Genomic DNA, 14,335 nt, shown 5'->3' with positions numbered 1-14,335 from the left:
GGAGATCAGAGGCAATGGGTATGAATTTTTTATTGGTATTTTATTCAATCCCAGGTAATCTATGCATGGCCATAATGAGACATCCTTTTTCCAACAAAGAAAATCCATCTCCCACCAGTGACTTAGAAGGCCTGATAAAGTCTTTTTTTCTAAACTCTCCCGGATGTATTCCTCCATAGCTTTCGTCTCGGGCAAAGACATAGCGTAGAGGTGGCATTTAGGGAGTATAGCTCCAGGAATAATATTGATTGCACAATCATAAGGGTGATGAGTAGGCAAAGATTCAGCTTGCTGTTTGGAGAAGACATCCATGAAAGACATATATTGGGTTGGCAACACTTCAGGGACTGAGAGTGCCGAACGAGCCGGCACGGTCAAACATTTGGCAGCACATTCCGTGCCCCAAGAAATAAGATCTCCAGCACTTCAGTTAAACACTGGGTTATGAGTCTTTAGCCAGGGAAGGCCCAGTACAATTGGAGTGAGTGGACAATGTACTAGTTAAAAAGACAACTCTTCACAGTGTAACATTCCGACAAGAAACTGGAGGGCTGGAGTCCGGGCGCTCACCCACCCATTTTAAAGAGGATTCTCATCCAAACTGCAGTTGGAAACTGGTGGGTATAGAGTCTCCATAGGAATTCCTCCGGCAAGAGCAAATTCCAAGTCTATAAAATTGCCAGCTGCACCAGAATCTACAAAAGCAGTTACTTCAACTGGACCAGTAGGGGTAGTACCTTAATAGGTATCAATAAAGAATTATTCAGTGAGATGGAACAGAGACCTTAGAAAACTGTCCCTGAATTTTTCTAGTCTACTTGTTTTACTCCTTCTGTGGACAAGTGTTCGCCAGATGTCCCTTGGTCCTGCTTTAAAGGCATAATCCCAGAATGCGACGTCTAACCTTCTCTTGAGGTGTCAAGCAGAGAGTCCCGATTTGCATGGGTTCCTCAGCATCTTCTGCAACCTCTGACACAGACCAACGAGATGAAGGTGTGGGAACCTTTCTCCATCCTCCGCCGCCGGATCCGCCTATCAACTTTGATGGCTAACTCCATAAGTGCATCCAAAGTGGCCAGAGTAGGATATTGGACAAGATAATACTTAATTTGCTCTGTTAGTCCCAACAAGAACTGACTCCGAAGTGCCGGGTCATTCCAACCACAGTCATTGGCCCATCGGCGAAATTTGATTCAATATACCTAGGCAGAATTTCTCTCTTGCTTAAGGGAATGAAGATGAGCCTACGCAGATGGTGCCCAATCTGGGTCATCATAGAGCATTCCCAGGGCTTTGAAGACGGAATCAATGGAACGCAGACAGAGGTGATCTTCTGGAATGCCAAAAGCATACAAAATATATGTTGAATGAACAATGAAGCAAGATCCTTAGCATTAGGCAGTTTAGACAGGGGAAAGAAATTAGCCATTTTACTGAAACGGTCAACAACTACCCAGGTGACCGAACATTTGGAAGATCTTGGCAGGACCACAATAAAATCCATAGACAAGTGGGTCCATGCTTGGAGGGTACAGACAGAGGAAGTAATTGACCAGAAGGAAGAACACGAGGAGACTTGTTTTTGGCACAGACATGACAGGCCCTAACAAACTCTTGAACGTCTGTCTTGACAGTTGGCCACCATACTGAGCAAGAGAGAAGGTGTAAAGTCTTGTTAACCCCTGAATGTACTGAGGTCTTGTTAAAATGAAACTCGGATAACACGGTTGATCTGAGTTTCTCTGGAACGAACAGGAGTCCTGAAGGAGTCTCAGATAGGGCCTGCGTCTGTGCTGACTGGGCTTGAGATGCAAGATTCATGGTGAGACTGGCAAGAATGCATCCTGGGGTAAGAATCAGCTTCGGAAGCTTAGAGACCTCATTGTTAGACAAAAAAAACTATGGGATAAAGCGTCAGCTTTGATGTTTTTGAAGCCGGGCCTATAGGTAATTATAAAATTGAATCTAGCAAAGGACAACGACCATTTAGCTTGCCAAGAGTTCAATCTTTTATCATATTCAAGATAAACTAAATTTTTGTGGTCGGTGACTATGGTTACTGTATGTCTTGCCCCCTCCAGCCAGTGCCTCCATTCCTCCAAAGCACATTTGACTGCAAAGAGCTCTCGATTTCCTACATCATAGTTGACTTCAGCAGGGGAAAATTTCAAGAGAAAAAGGCACAGGGGTGGAGTTTATGGCTGACTAGATCCTCTTGTGAAAGAATAGCTCCAACAACTACTTTGGAGGCATCCACTTCTACAACCAGAAGTGGATCTAGGCATAGGCAAGCAGGGTGGGCGGCATCCGCATCCCGCTCGCTGCTCGCCGACTGTAGCAGGCGCCGTGGGCTATGTGGGCGCCCACTGTAACCGGCACCATTGACAGACGCTAGAGGTCATAATTGACCTCTAGTGTCTGTGCGGCGCTGCTACGGGAGTGACGTCATGATGTCTCTCCCATAGAGAGGAGTGGGCAGCCAGAGATGGAGCAGCAGCGGCAGCAGCATTCCAGAAGCAGGAGCGGGGCTGGTGAGTATTGTTTTTTTTAGTGTGTGTGTGTTTGTAAGTGGCGCTACTACAGGGGGCACATCTACTGGGGGCACAGCTACAGGGGGTACAGCTACAGGGGGAACAGCTATATGGGGCACAGCTACAGGGGGCAAAACTACTGGGGCATGCCTACTGGAGTCACACATACTGGAGCCACAACTACTGGGTGCACAACTACTGGGGGCAAATCTACTGGGGGTACAACTACTGGGAGAAGATCTACTGGTGGCAAATCTAAAGGGGGCACAACTACTGGGGGCACAGCTACAGGGGGCACAACTACTGGGGGCAAATCTACTGGGGTCACAACTACTGGGGCAAATCAACTGGGGACACAACTACAGGGGGCACAATTACTGGGCGCATTACTACAGGGGCACAGCTAGTGGGGGTGATAACTTTGGCCACACCCCTTCCCTATGAAAACATGCCCCTATTTTTGGACACGACTCTGCTCTTCCTTTTTGTGTGTGTGTGGGGGGGGGAGGCCAAAGGAAACTTTTGCCCTGGTCACCACAAGGTCTAGAACTGGCCCTGTCTACAATGAAGGGCAGATCTGGATCGGGATGCCGGAGAACAGGAGCAGAGATAAATGCTTTTTTAATCGCCTGTGGTGACCAATGAGCAGGACTCGCACCTTTCTTTGTTAAACTCAGAGTTGGGGCTACAATTGAAGAAAATGATTCGAAAAACCTTCTGTAATAATTAAAAAAAAAAATGAGGCAACATTGAGTAGCTTTTAGATTAGAGGGATGAACCCATTCCACAATTGCCTGAAGTTTCTTAGGATTCATAGAAAAACCTTTGGAGGTGATGATGTATCCTAGGAAGGCCACTTTCTTTACCTCAAATTCACATTTCTCAAGTTTTGCATAAAGATGATTTTCCCTGAGCTTGGTGAGGACTGCTTTAACATGAACTCGGTGTTCTTTGAGTGAGGTAGAGTAGATCAATATATCATCTAAATAGACGATCACAAATCTTCCTCGAAATTCCCAAAGAATATAATTTATGAGATCATGGAAGACGGCAGGGGCGTTGGAGAGTCCAAAAGGCATTACTAAGTACTCGTAGTGTCCTACGTTGCTCCTATAAAACTTGCAGCACCAGCCACTGTAAGTGCAAAAGGGCATTGCTAAAATGGGGATGTAGTTATGTGACTGGAGGTCAGGAGACCACTGGTCACAATACCTCCACTGTTACATGGACTACAGTGTGCTATGGGCTACCTGGTAGTTCCTAATGATGCTCACACAATTGCCCTTACCCAGCAGTCTTTTAGCCTCCTACAATGCTATGCTTCTCTTATCGGAACCGCCTTTCCAGTGTGAATTAGGTCCACCCCGTACTGAGATGCCCCCAGGTTTTATGTATGGACAAGGTGACTATTGGAGGCTGGGCAACAGTAAATTGCAGTACGGTGAGACATTCACTGAACACTACTTAGATACGCACAGGGCTCACAAAATCTCACAGGAAACAGGAACTATCACCAGCAATTTGGGATTAAACTGGGAGAAAATATAAATGGGCTATACCCAATCCCAGACCTGATTATCAATTTAGTGCAGCTGCCCTGCTGTGCGTACTACAGAAACTAAGCAACGGGGAACGCCTTCTGCCTTTAGCGTCCCCGTGGCCTAGGAGTGTGGCATCTCCCTGCTCCGGAGTCAGCCTGTTGCTAGGTGCCGGGCAAGGGTCAGTGGGTGGAGTGGCATCATGGCTTCTAGGCAACGGTCGGTACGCGACTCCCATCGCTAATATTCACCTGCATCCTGATCAATGAAAACCTTGACAGTCGGCAAGCTGACTAAAAGGGACCATTCCTTCCCCCTGACAGATTTTTTTAGTATGTGTACTACCATAAAAATACAATTACAAGCAATTGGTATTTAACTTGTAATAGTATAAGCACAGCAAACTTGTTTTGACAAAAATAAAAAAATAAATCAATCAGAAGCTCTCATAATCCTTATTTTCACACTATTTAAACAAAATAACCATCATTTTCAAAAAGGCGCTCATGATTTTTTGCACCTACCTAAAAAATATTTGCAAACAAGTGTAGAAGAAGTGGAGAAAGCATCATGCTTTTCATCTAGAAATGCAGAATTGTAACAGCTTTACCCACTTAACTACCGTACTAACCCTCTACTGATAAACTGCAGTAACATGTCATCTATCCTATGTTCCGCTTTCTCTTTTGTGTAACTGGTTCGTACTGCCATAAGGAGCTGTGAGCGAGGGAGACTATGGGGTATATTCGATTGAAGTCGGATCCATTCCGACATTCATTTGTAAGAATGGATCTGACCTGGGCTATTCAAAGCAATCTCAATTCGACTTTAAAAAAAGTCGAAATGAGATGCGGGCAGCAGGGGAGAGCAGCACCGGAGGAGACGGTGGGGGCACAGGGGAAGAGCAGCGCCGGAGGAGACGGGAGATCCGCGGGCACAGTGTGAGAGCAGCGCCGGAGGAGATGGGGAAGAGCCGGGAGCGCAGTGCTACAGCAGCTTGCTGGAGTTGGGTGGATGCTGCTATGAGTGGTGGCTGTGACATCCTCCAGCTATGCTGCCAGTTGCTGTAGCACTGTGCTCCCGGCTCTCACCCATCTCCTCCGGTGCTGCTCTCACCCTGTGCCCGCGGCTCTCCAGTCTCCTCCAGAGCTGCTCTTCCCCTGTGCCCCCACCGTCTCCTCCGGCGCTGCTCTCCCCCTTTGCCCCCACCGTCTCCTCCAGCGCTGCTCTCCCCCCTCTCCTCCACAGTCCCTCATCTCAGTCCAACATTTTTTTATGTCAGACTGAGATGGTCGGAGACGAGGCCAAATCCTGTCGAATTTGGCCTCGTTTCCCTCAAAAGTATGTGAATCGTCAGCTATACCGCCGATTCACATATTATTCAACAAGTCGAATTCCCTGACTTGTTGAATAAAAATGCTGGAGATTGAATAGGTCGAATCACGATTCAACCTTAAAAAGTCGAAAACTGCCGTCTTTTCGACAGATGGCAGCTTTCGACACTAATTGAATATAACCCTATTGGTGATAAATTTTGGCTGTCGGCCTTCAGAATTGCATTTCTGTCTGTAGGTTTTTTGTACAGATCCGTATGTAGATGACCTTCATCCAGTTGAATTTCCACATCCAAATAATGCATCTTATTTTCACTGATGTCAAAAGTGAACTTAGTATTTTCATCAAGTACATTGATGTTCTCCATTGTTAGATGAAATTTCTCCTTAGAGCCAGACCAAACGATGAATAAATCATATATATATAACGTGTAAGATACACAATCTTGGACTGCATCAGCAGACTTAATAGTAAATAAGTCTCTGTCAATTTCAAACATAAAGATGTTTGCTAGTGATGGTCTTATGCATGATCCCATGACACCCCCCCATAGTTGGATGTACCAATTCTGATCCATAAGAAAGCAGTTTCTCGTGAGGATTAGGTTCAGTAGATAACAAAAAAAGTTAATATCAGGTCCTCTATATGCTAGTTTGAGGTCAGAAATCTGCAAACTGCCTCAACTCACCTGGTATGTGGAATGTTTGTATATAATGATACAACATCTAGGGTACATAGGTGGCCGCCAATTGGAAGCGGAGATAGATACCAGCTTATTCAACAAAGATGTGGAGTTCTTCAAAAACATAGGTTGTTGTGGGATCAGTTCTTGCAGGAAACTGTCCAAATATTGGGAAACAGTGTAATACAGAGAATCCCTTGAACTAAATTATCAGACGTCCCAGAGGGCATGTAGCATTTTTATGCAGTTTACTGTAGGTATAGAATATAAAACAGGCAACAATGGATACTCAAAGCTTAAAGCTTTTGATGTTGTATCTGAAATAAAGTGTTGTGAAACTGCTTCCAGTAGAAAGGCATCCAATTCCTTCTTAAATATCTTAAATACAAAAAAACCTACAGACAGAAATACAATTCTTAAGGCCGACAGCCAACATCCCAGATTTATCTCCAATAGTCTCCCTCGCTCACAGTTCCTTATGGCAGTGTGAACCTGTGACACGAAAGAGAAAGCGGAACATAGTATAGATGAGATGTCACTGCATATTACAGTATCAGTAGAGGGTATGATGCTGTCCATCTGAGAAGTATCAAACAGCAGGCCCTGGCTATACCAAGAAGTAATACTATTAAGGGCTCCCTGTGGATTAAGGATCCAGTTAACAAAATTCCTTTTGTACAACAGTCCCTACAGGCCTAAGAATATGCAGTCAGGTAAGAAATTATGGCCCATCATTACGGGAGATCCTAACCTAAAAGCCCTGAAGAATTTATGAGATATGTTAGTCCATAATGATATATCTGGATTGGACATTGGACATCCATCAAATTTCTTAACGCGACAACCGGGTTGTTATAAATGCCCGAGCTGTACCACCTGCCGGTACATGGAATATGGTTCTGCCTCACACACCTGCACTCGGGCACTAAAATTAAGATCAAGCATGTCCTATCTTGCCTTATCTCATATGTCATCCACTATATTAAATGCCCCTAGTGGCCTATTATATGTTGGCAAAACTATCAGTCAATTCAGAGAGGGAATGGCACTCCACCTCCAGGCAATTCGGGCATCATTAGAGGGTAAATTCCAGGAGCAACCGGTGGCCGCCACTTCAGGGCAGAAAAACATTAATTGGCGACCATGAGGCATCAGATCATCGACCATGTCCCCCTTAATATAAGGGGGAAGCTCACTGGATCTACCACTTGCATACTGTGGCCCCTTTGGGTTTGAACGAGTCTAATAACCTGGGATGTTTCCTGTAAACATGGGTTTTCATCCTTGTGAAGATATGTTCCGTTATGAGTGTAACTTTAGCAATTTGTGTCTCTTTCAACATGAAGTGGTGCAATATGGGTTACATTTTAGGATTTTTTTTGTCCGATGATAATGTAAATGTAATATGAGTTCTGCTTATTAGATGCTTATTTAGCATTTAAACGAATTAAATTATCAGCAGTGTTATTGCAGCAGTAATATGGATAATATGTATCAAATATATATATAGATATGAGTTGAATTACTGTATATTTGTATGACCAGTCTTGCTGCCATCTTGTGGCCTTTTTTGAATATACACTTTGTACTTCAATACTTTGCGGTGGTTAAATTTTACCGCTGCAGCACACAGCAGGTTTCCATGGTAAGTGAACTTGATTGATGCACTTCTGGTCTTGAGAATGGTCTAGTGTGGGACCGAAATGTTGACCATGCATATGCTGCTGATGTGAGGTTTGATATGTATATATATTGTATATACATATATGTTTCTTAGTTTTCAAAATGTATTTTAAATGAAAAGGTTTCAAATTGAATTTACAAGGGGGAATTGTCATTTCACAAGATCTCTCCCCCTTCAAGAACATTATCCAGTAATATTTAGTTTAGGACTAAATATTTAATCACCTTTTACCTTTACGTTTATCTGAGCATGATTTATACCATTCCTATAAATTAATATTATCACCATTTCTCACACACCAGTAAGGTCATTGCCATCAGGTCACCTGCCATTAGAAATACCTAGCATATAATGCCCTATAGACTTGTACATGATATCCTGTAAATATGAGTATGCAAGATTTCTTTGTTTTGGCTCAGTTGTGGAACTATAACTCCCAGCAGGCTGTATGGATGTGACTTTTAGTTCCAAAGTAACTGCAGGTTGCCTGAATACACAGGCATATTCGTAAAGCACTCTGCTTTCCTTGTGATCCCCTGCCACTTAAAGACTGTTGAATGCCACAGGGCTGTTGGAATATTGGACATACCGACATGGAGCAGCTGGTGTTTTTTGGTGGAGGGTATCCTGAGCATAGTATGAGGTCAGAATGGAATGTTGTATTCAGCTTTTAGAGGCAGTAGTAGGATCCACTACAGCAGAACTCAGCATGAAGCAGTGCTGCTGCTGCTGCAGCAACATCGATCATCCTCCTGCCCCACCACCACTGCTGCATCTAATTCCTACCTAACAAGGGCATCCAGCACTGATAAATTGCTGCTGCCTTCACTTCCTCCTAGCTCCCTCACCACTGATCCTGGGCTGCTATGGGTAGCCAGCAGTGATAGACTGTTACTACATTCTACTTCTCCAAGCTCCCGCTCTGCTGTTCCTGGGCTGACAGGGGCAGCTGGCAGTTATGGCTGGTTCTACACTTTATAGTGCCAAGGGCGAAAATAAGAATTTACTTACCGATAATTCTATTTCTCGTAGTCCGTAGTGGATGCTGGGTACTCCGTAAGGACCATGGGGGATAGCGGCTCCGCAGGAGACTGGGCACATCTAAAGAAAGCTTTAGGACTATCTGGTGTGCACTGGCTCCTCCCCCTATGACCCTCCTCCAAGCCTCAGTTAGGATACTGTGCCCGGATGAGCGTACACAATAAGGAAGGATTTTGAATCCCGGGTAAGACTCATACCAGCCACACCAATCACACCGTACAACTTGTGATCTGAACCCAGTTAACAGCATGATAACAGAGGAGCCTCTAGAAAAGATGGCTCACTACAGCAATAACCCGATTTTTTGGTAACAATAACTATGTACCAGTATTGCAGACAATCCGCACTTGGGATGGGCGCCCAGCATCCACTACGGACTACGAGAAATAGAATTATCGGTAAGTAAATTCTTATTTTCTCTAACGTCCTAAGTGGATGCTGGGGACTCCGTAAGGACCATGGGGATTATACCAAAGCTCCCAAACGGGCGGGAGAGTGCGGATGACTCTGCAGCACCAATTGAGAGAACTCCAGGTCCTCCTCAGCCAGGGTATCAATTTTGTAGAATTTTACAAACGTATTTGCTCCTGACCAAGTAGCTGCTCGGCAAAGTTGTAAAGCCGAGACCCCTCGGGCAGCCGCCCAAGATGAGCCCACCTTCCTTGTGGAGTGGGCATTTACAGATTTTTGGCTGTGGCAGGCCTGCCACAGAATGTGCAAGCTGAATTGTACTACAAATCCAACGAGCAATAGTCTGCTTAGAGCAGGAGCACCCAGCTTGTTGGGTGCATACAGGATAAACAGCGAGTCAGATTTTCTGACTCCAGCCGTCCTGGAAACATATATTTTCAGGGCCCTGACAACGTCTAGCAACTTGGAGTCCTCCAAGTCCCTAGTAGCCGCAGGCACCACAATAGGTTGGTTCAGGTGAAACGCTGAAAACACCTTAGGGAGAAACTGAGGACGAGTCCTCAATTCCGCCCTGTCCGAATGGAAAATCAGATTAGGGGTTTTACAGGATAAAGCCGCCAATTCTGACACGCGCCTGGCCCAGGCCAGGGCCAACAGCATGACCACTTTCCATGTGAGATATTTTAACTCCACAGATTTAAGTGGTTCAAACCAATGTGACTTTTGGAACCCAAAAAACTACATTGAGATCCCAAAGTGCCACTGGAGGCACAAAAGGAGGCTGTATATGCAGTACCCCTTTTACAAACGTCTGAACTTCAGGGACTGAAGATAGTTCTTTTTGGAAGAAAATTGACAGGGCCGAAATTTGAACCTTAATGGACCCCAATTTCAGGCCCATAGACACTCCTGTTTGCAGGAAATGTAGGAATCGACCCAGTTGAATTTCCTCCGTCGGGCCTTACTGGCCTCGCACCACGCAACATATTTTCGCCAAATGCGGTGATAATGTTTTGCGGTTACATCCTTCCTGGCTTTGATCAGGATAGGGATGACTTCATCCGGAATGCCTTTTTTCCTTCAGGATCCGGCGTTCAACCGCCATGCCGTCAAACGCAGCCGCGGTAAGTCTTGGAACAGACAGGGTCCTTGTTGGAGCAGGTCCCTTCTTAGAGGTAGAGGCCACGGATCCTCCGTGAGCATCTCTTGAAGTTCCGGTTACCAAGTCCTTCTTGGCCAATCCGGAGCAACGAATATAGTGCTTACTCCTGTCCATCTTATCAATCTCAGTACCTTGGGTATGAGAGGCAGAGGAGGGAACACATACACTGACTGGTACACCCACGGTGTTACCAGAGCGTCTACAGCTATTGCCTGAGGGTCCCTTGACCTGGCGCAATACCTGTCGAGTTTTTCCCAACGGTTTATAATCATGTGGAAGACTTCTGGGTGAAGTCCCCACTCTCCCGGGTGGAGGTCGTGCTGAGGAAGTCTGCTTCCCAGTTGTCCACTCCCGGAATGAATACTGCTGACAGTGCTATCACATGATTTTCCGCCCAGCGAAGAATCCTTGCAGCTTCTGCCATTGCCCTCCTGCTTCTTGTGCCACCCTGTCTGTTTACGTGGGTGACTGCCGTGATGTTGTCCGACTGGATCAACACCGGCTGACCTTGAAGCAGAGGTCTTGCTAAGCTTAGAGCATTGTAAATGGCCCTTAGCTTCAGGATATTTATGTGAAGTGATGTCTCCAGGCTTGACCATAAGCCCTGGATATTCCTTCCCTGTGTGACTGCTCCCCAGCCTCGCAGGCTGGCATCCGTGGTCACCAGGACCCAGTCCTGAATGCCGAATCTGCGGCCCTCTAGAAGATGAGCACTCTGCAACCACCACAGGAGGGACACCCTTGTCCTTGGTGACAGGGTTATCCGCTGATGCATCTGAAGATGCGACCCGGACCATTTGTCCAGCAGGTCCCACTGGAAAGTTCTTGCGTGGAATCTGCCGAATGGGATTGCTTCGTAGGAAGCCACCATTTTACCCAGAACCCTTGTGCATTGATGCACTGAGACTTGGCTCGGTTTTAGGAGGTTCCTGACTAGCTCGGATAACTCCCTGGCTTTCCCCTCCGGGAGAAACACCTTTTTCTGGACTGTGTCCAGGATCATCCCTAGGAACAGAAGACAAGTCGTCGGAACCAGCTGCGATTTTGGAATATTGAGAATCCAATCGTGCTGCCGCAACACTACCTGAGATAGTGCTACACCGACCTCCAACTGTTCCCTGGATCTTACCCTTATCAGGGAATCGTCCAAGTAAGGGATAACTAAAATTCCCTTCCTTCGAAGGAATATCATCATTTCGGCCATTACCTTGGTAAAGACCCGGGGTGCCGTGGACCATCCATACGGCAGCGTCTGAACTGATAGTGACAGTTCTGTACCATAAACCTGAGGTACCCTTGGTGAGAAGGGTAAATTTTGACATGAAGGTAAGCATCCTTGATGTCCCGAGACATCATGTAGTCCCCTTCTTCCAGGTTCGCAATCACTGCTCTGAGTGACTCAATCTTGAATTTGAACCTCTGTATGTAAGTGTTCAAAGATTTTAGATTTAGAATCGGTCTCACCGAGCCGTCCGGCTTCGGTACCACAACAGTGTGGAATAATACCCCGTTCCCTGTTGCAGGAGGGGTACCTTGATTATCACCTGCTGGGAATACAGCTTGTGAATGGCTTCCAAAACTGTCTCCCTGTCAGAAGGAGACATCGGTAAAGCCGACTTTAGGAAAACGGCGAGGGGGAGACGTCTCGAATTCTAATTTGTACCCCTGAGATATCACCTGAAGGATCCAGGGGTCTACTTGCGAGTGAGCCCACTGCGCGCTGAAATTTATTGAGACGGGCCCCCCACCGTGCCTGATTCTGCTTGTAAAGCCCCAGCGTCATACTGAGGGCTTGGCAGAGGCGGGAGAGGGTTTCTGTTTCTGGGAACTGGCTGATTTCTGCAGCCTTTTTCCTCTCCCTCTGTCACGGGGCAGAAATGAGGAACATTTTGCCCGCTTGTCCACGAAAAGAATGCGCCTGATAATACGGCATCTTCTCATGTTGAGAGGCGACCTGGGGTACAAACGTGGATTTCCCAGCTGTTGCCGTGGCCACCAGGTCTGAAAGACCGACCCCAAATAACTCCTCCCCTTATTAAGGCAATACTTCCAAATGCCGTTTGGAATACGCATCACCTGACCACTGACGTGTCCATAACCCTCTACTGGTAGAAATGGACAACGCACTTAAACTTGATGCCAGTCGGCAAATATTCCGCTGTGCATCACGCATATATAGAAATGCATCTTTTAAATGCTCTATAGGCAAAAATATACTGTCCCTATCTAGGGTATCAATATTTTCAGTCAGGGAATCCGACCACGCCAACCCAGCACTGCACATCCAGGCTGAGGCGATTGCTGGTCGCAGTATAACACCAGTATGTGTGTAAATACATTTTAGGATACCCTCCAGCTTTCTATCAGCAGGATCCTTAAGGGCGGCCATCTCAGGAGAGGGTAGAGCCCTTACAAGCGTGTGAGCGCTTTATCCACCCTAGGGGGTGTTTCCCAACGCACCCTAACCTCTGGCGGGAAAGGATATAATGCCAATAACATTTTAGAAATTATCAGTTGTTATCGGGGGAAAACCACGCATCATCACACACCTCATTTAATTTCTCAGATTCAGGAAAACTACAGGTAGTTTTTCCTCACCGAACATAATACCCCTTTTTGGTGGTACTCGTATTATCAGAAATGTGTAAAACATTTTTCATTGCCTCAATCATGTAACGTGTGGCCCTACTGGAAGTCACATTTGTCTCTTCACCGTCGACACTGGAGTCAGTATCCGTGTCGGCGTCTATATCTGCCATCTGAGGTAACGGGCGCTTTAGAGCCCCTGACGGCCTATGAGACGTCTGGACAGGCACAAGCTGAGTAGCCGGCTGTCTCATGTCAACCACTGTCTTTTATACAGAGCTGACACTGTCACGTAATTCCTTCCAACAGTTCATCCACTCAGGTGTCGACCCCCTAGGGGGTGACATCACTATTACAGGCAATCTGCTCCGTCTCCACATCATTTTTCTCCTCATACAAGTCGACACAAACGTACCGACATACAGCACACACACAGGGAATGCTCTGATAGAGGACAGGACCCCACTAGCCCTTTGGGGAGACAGAGGGAGAGTTTGCCAGCACACACCAAAGCGCTATATATATACAGGGATAACCTTATATAAGTGTTTTTCCCCTTATAGCTGCTGTTATGTTAATACTGCGCCTAATTAGTGCCCCCCTCTCTTTTTTAACCCTTTCTGTAGTGTAGTGACTGCAGGGGAGAGCCAGGGGAGCTTCCCTCCAACGGAGCTGTGAGGGAAAATGGCGCCAGTGTGCTGAGGAGATAGGCTCCGCCCCTTTTTCGCGGACTTTTCTCCTGCTTTTTTATGGATTCTGGCAGGGGTTAAAATTCATCCATATAGCCCTGGGGGCTATATGTGATGTATTTTCGCCAGCCAAGGTGTTTTTATTGCTGCTCAGGGCGCCCCCCCCTAGCGCCCTGCACCCTCAGTGACCGAAGTGTGAAGTGTGCTCAGGAGCAATGGCGCACAGCTGCAGTGCTGTGCGCTACCTTGGTGAAGACAGGATGTCTTCTGCCGCCGATTTTCCGGACCTCTTCTGTCTTCTGGCTCTGTAAGGGGGCCGGCGGCGCGGCTCTGGGACCCATCCATGGCTGGGCCTGTGATCGTCCCTCTGGAGCTAATGTCCAGTAGCCTAAGAAGCCCAATCCACTCTGCACGCAGGTGAGTTCGCTTCTTCTCCCCTTAGTCCCTCGATGCAGTGAGCCTGTTGCCAGCAGGTCTCACTGAAAATAAAAAACCTAAACTAAAACTTTCACTAAGAAGCTCAGGAGAGCCCCTAGTGTGCACCCTTCTCGTTCGGGCACAAAGATCTAACTGAGGCTTGGAGGAGGGTCATAGGGGGAGGAGCCAGTGCACACCAGATAGTCCTAAAGCTTTCTTTAGATGTGCCCAGTCTCCTGCGGAGCCGCTATCCCCCATG

At 46.6% G+C, this 14,335-nt stretch overlaps 1 long non-coding RNA gene across 1 annotated transcript in view; it reads right to left on the bottom strand.

Annotated features, from left to right (window-relative positions):
- LOC134935489 (uncharacterized) overlaps positions 1-14,335 on the bottom strand; it is a 199,884-nt gene that overhangs the window by 42,879 nt on the left and 142,670 nt on the right. The window lies entirely within an intron of this gene.

This window comes from Pseudophryne corroboree, chromosome 6, assembly GCF_028390025.1.
Source record: "Pseudophryne corroboree isolate aPseCor3 chromosome 6, aPseCor3.hap2, whole genome shotgun sequence".
NCBI classification, from domain to species: Eukaryota; Metazoa; Chordata; class Amphibia; order Anura; family Myobatrachidae; genus Pseudophryne; species Pseudophryne corroboree.
The sequence above is the reverse complement of the archived record's forward strand: the minus strand, read 5'-3'. Positions and strand labels throughout refer to the sequence as shown.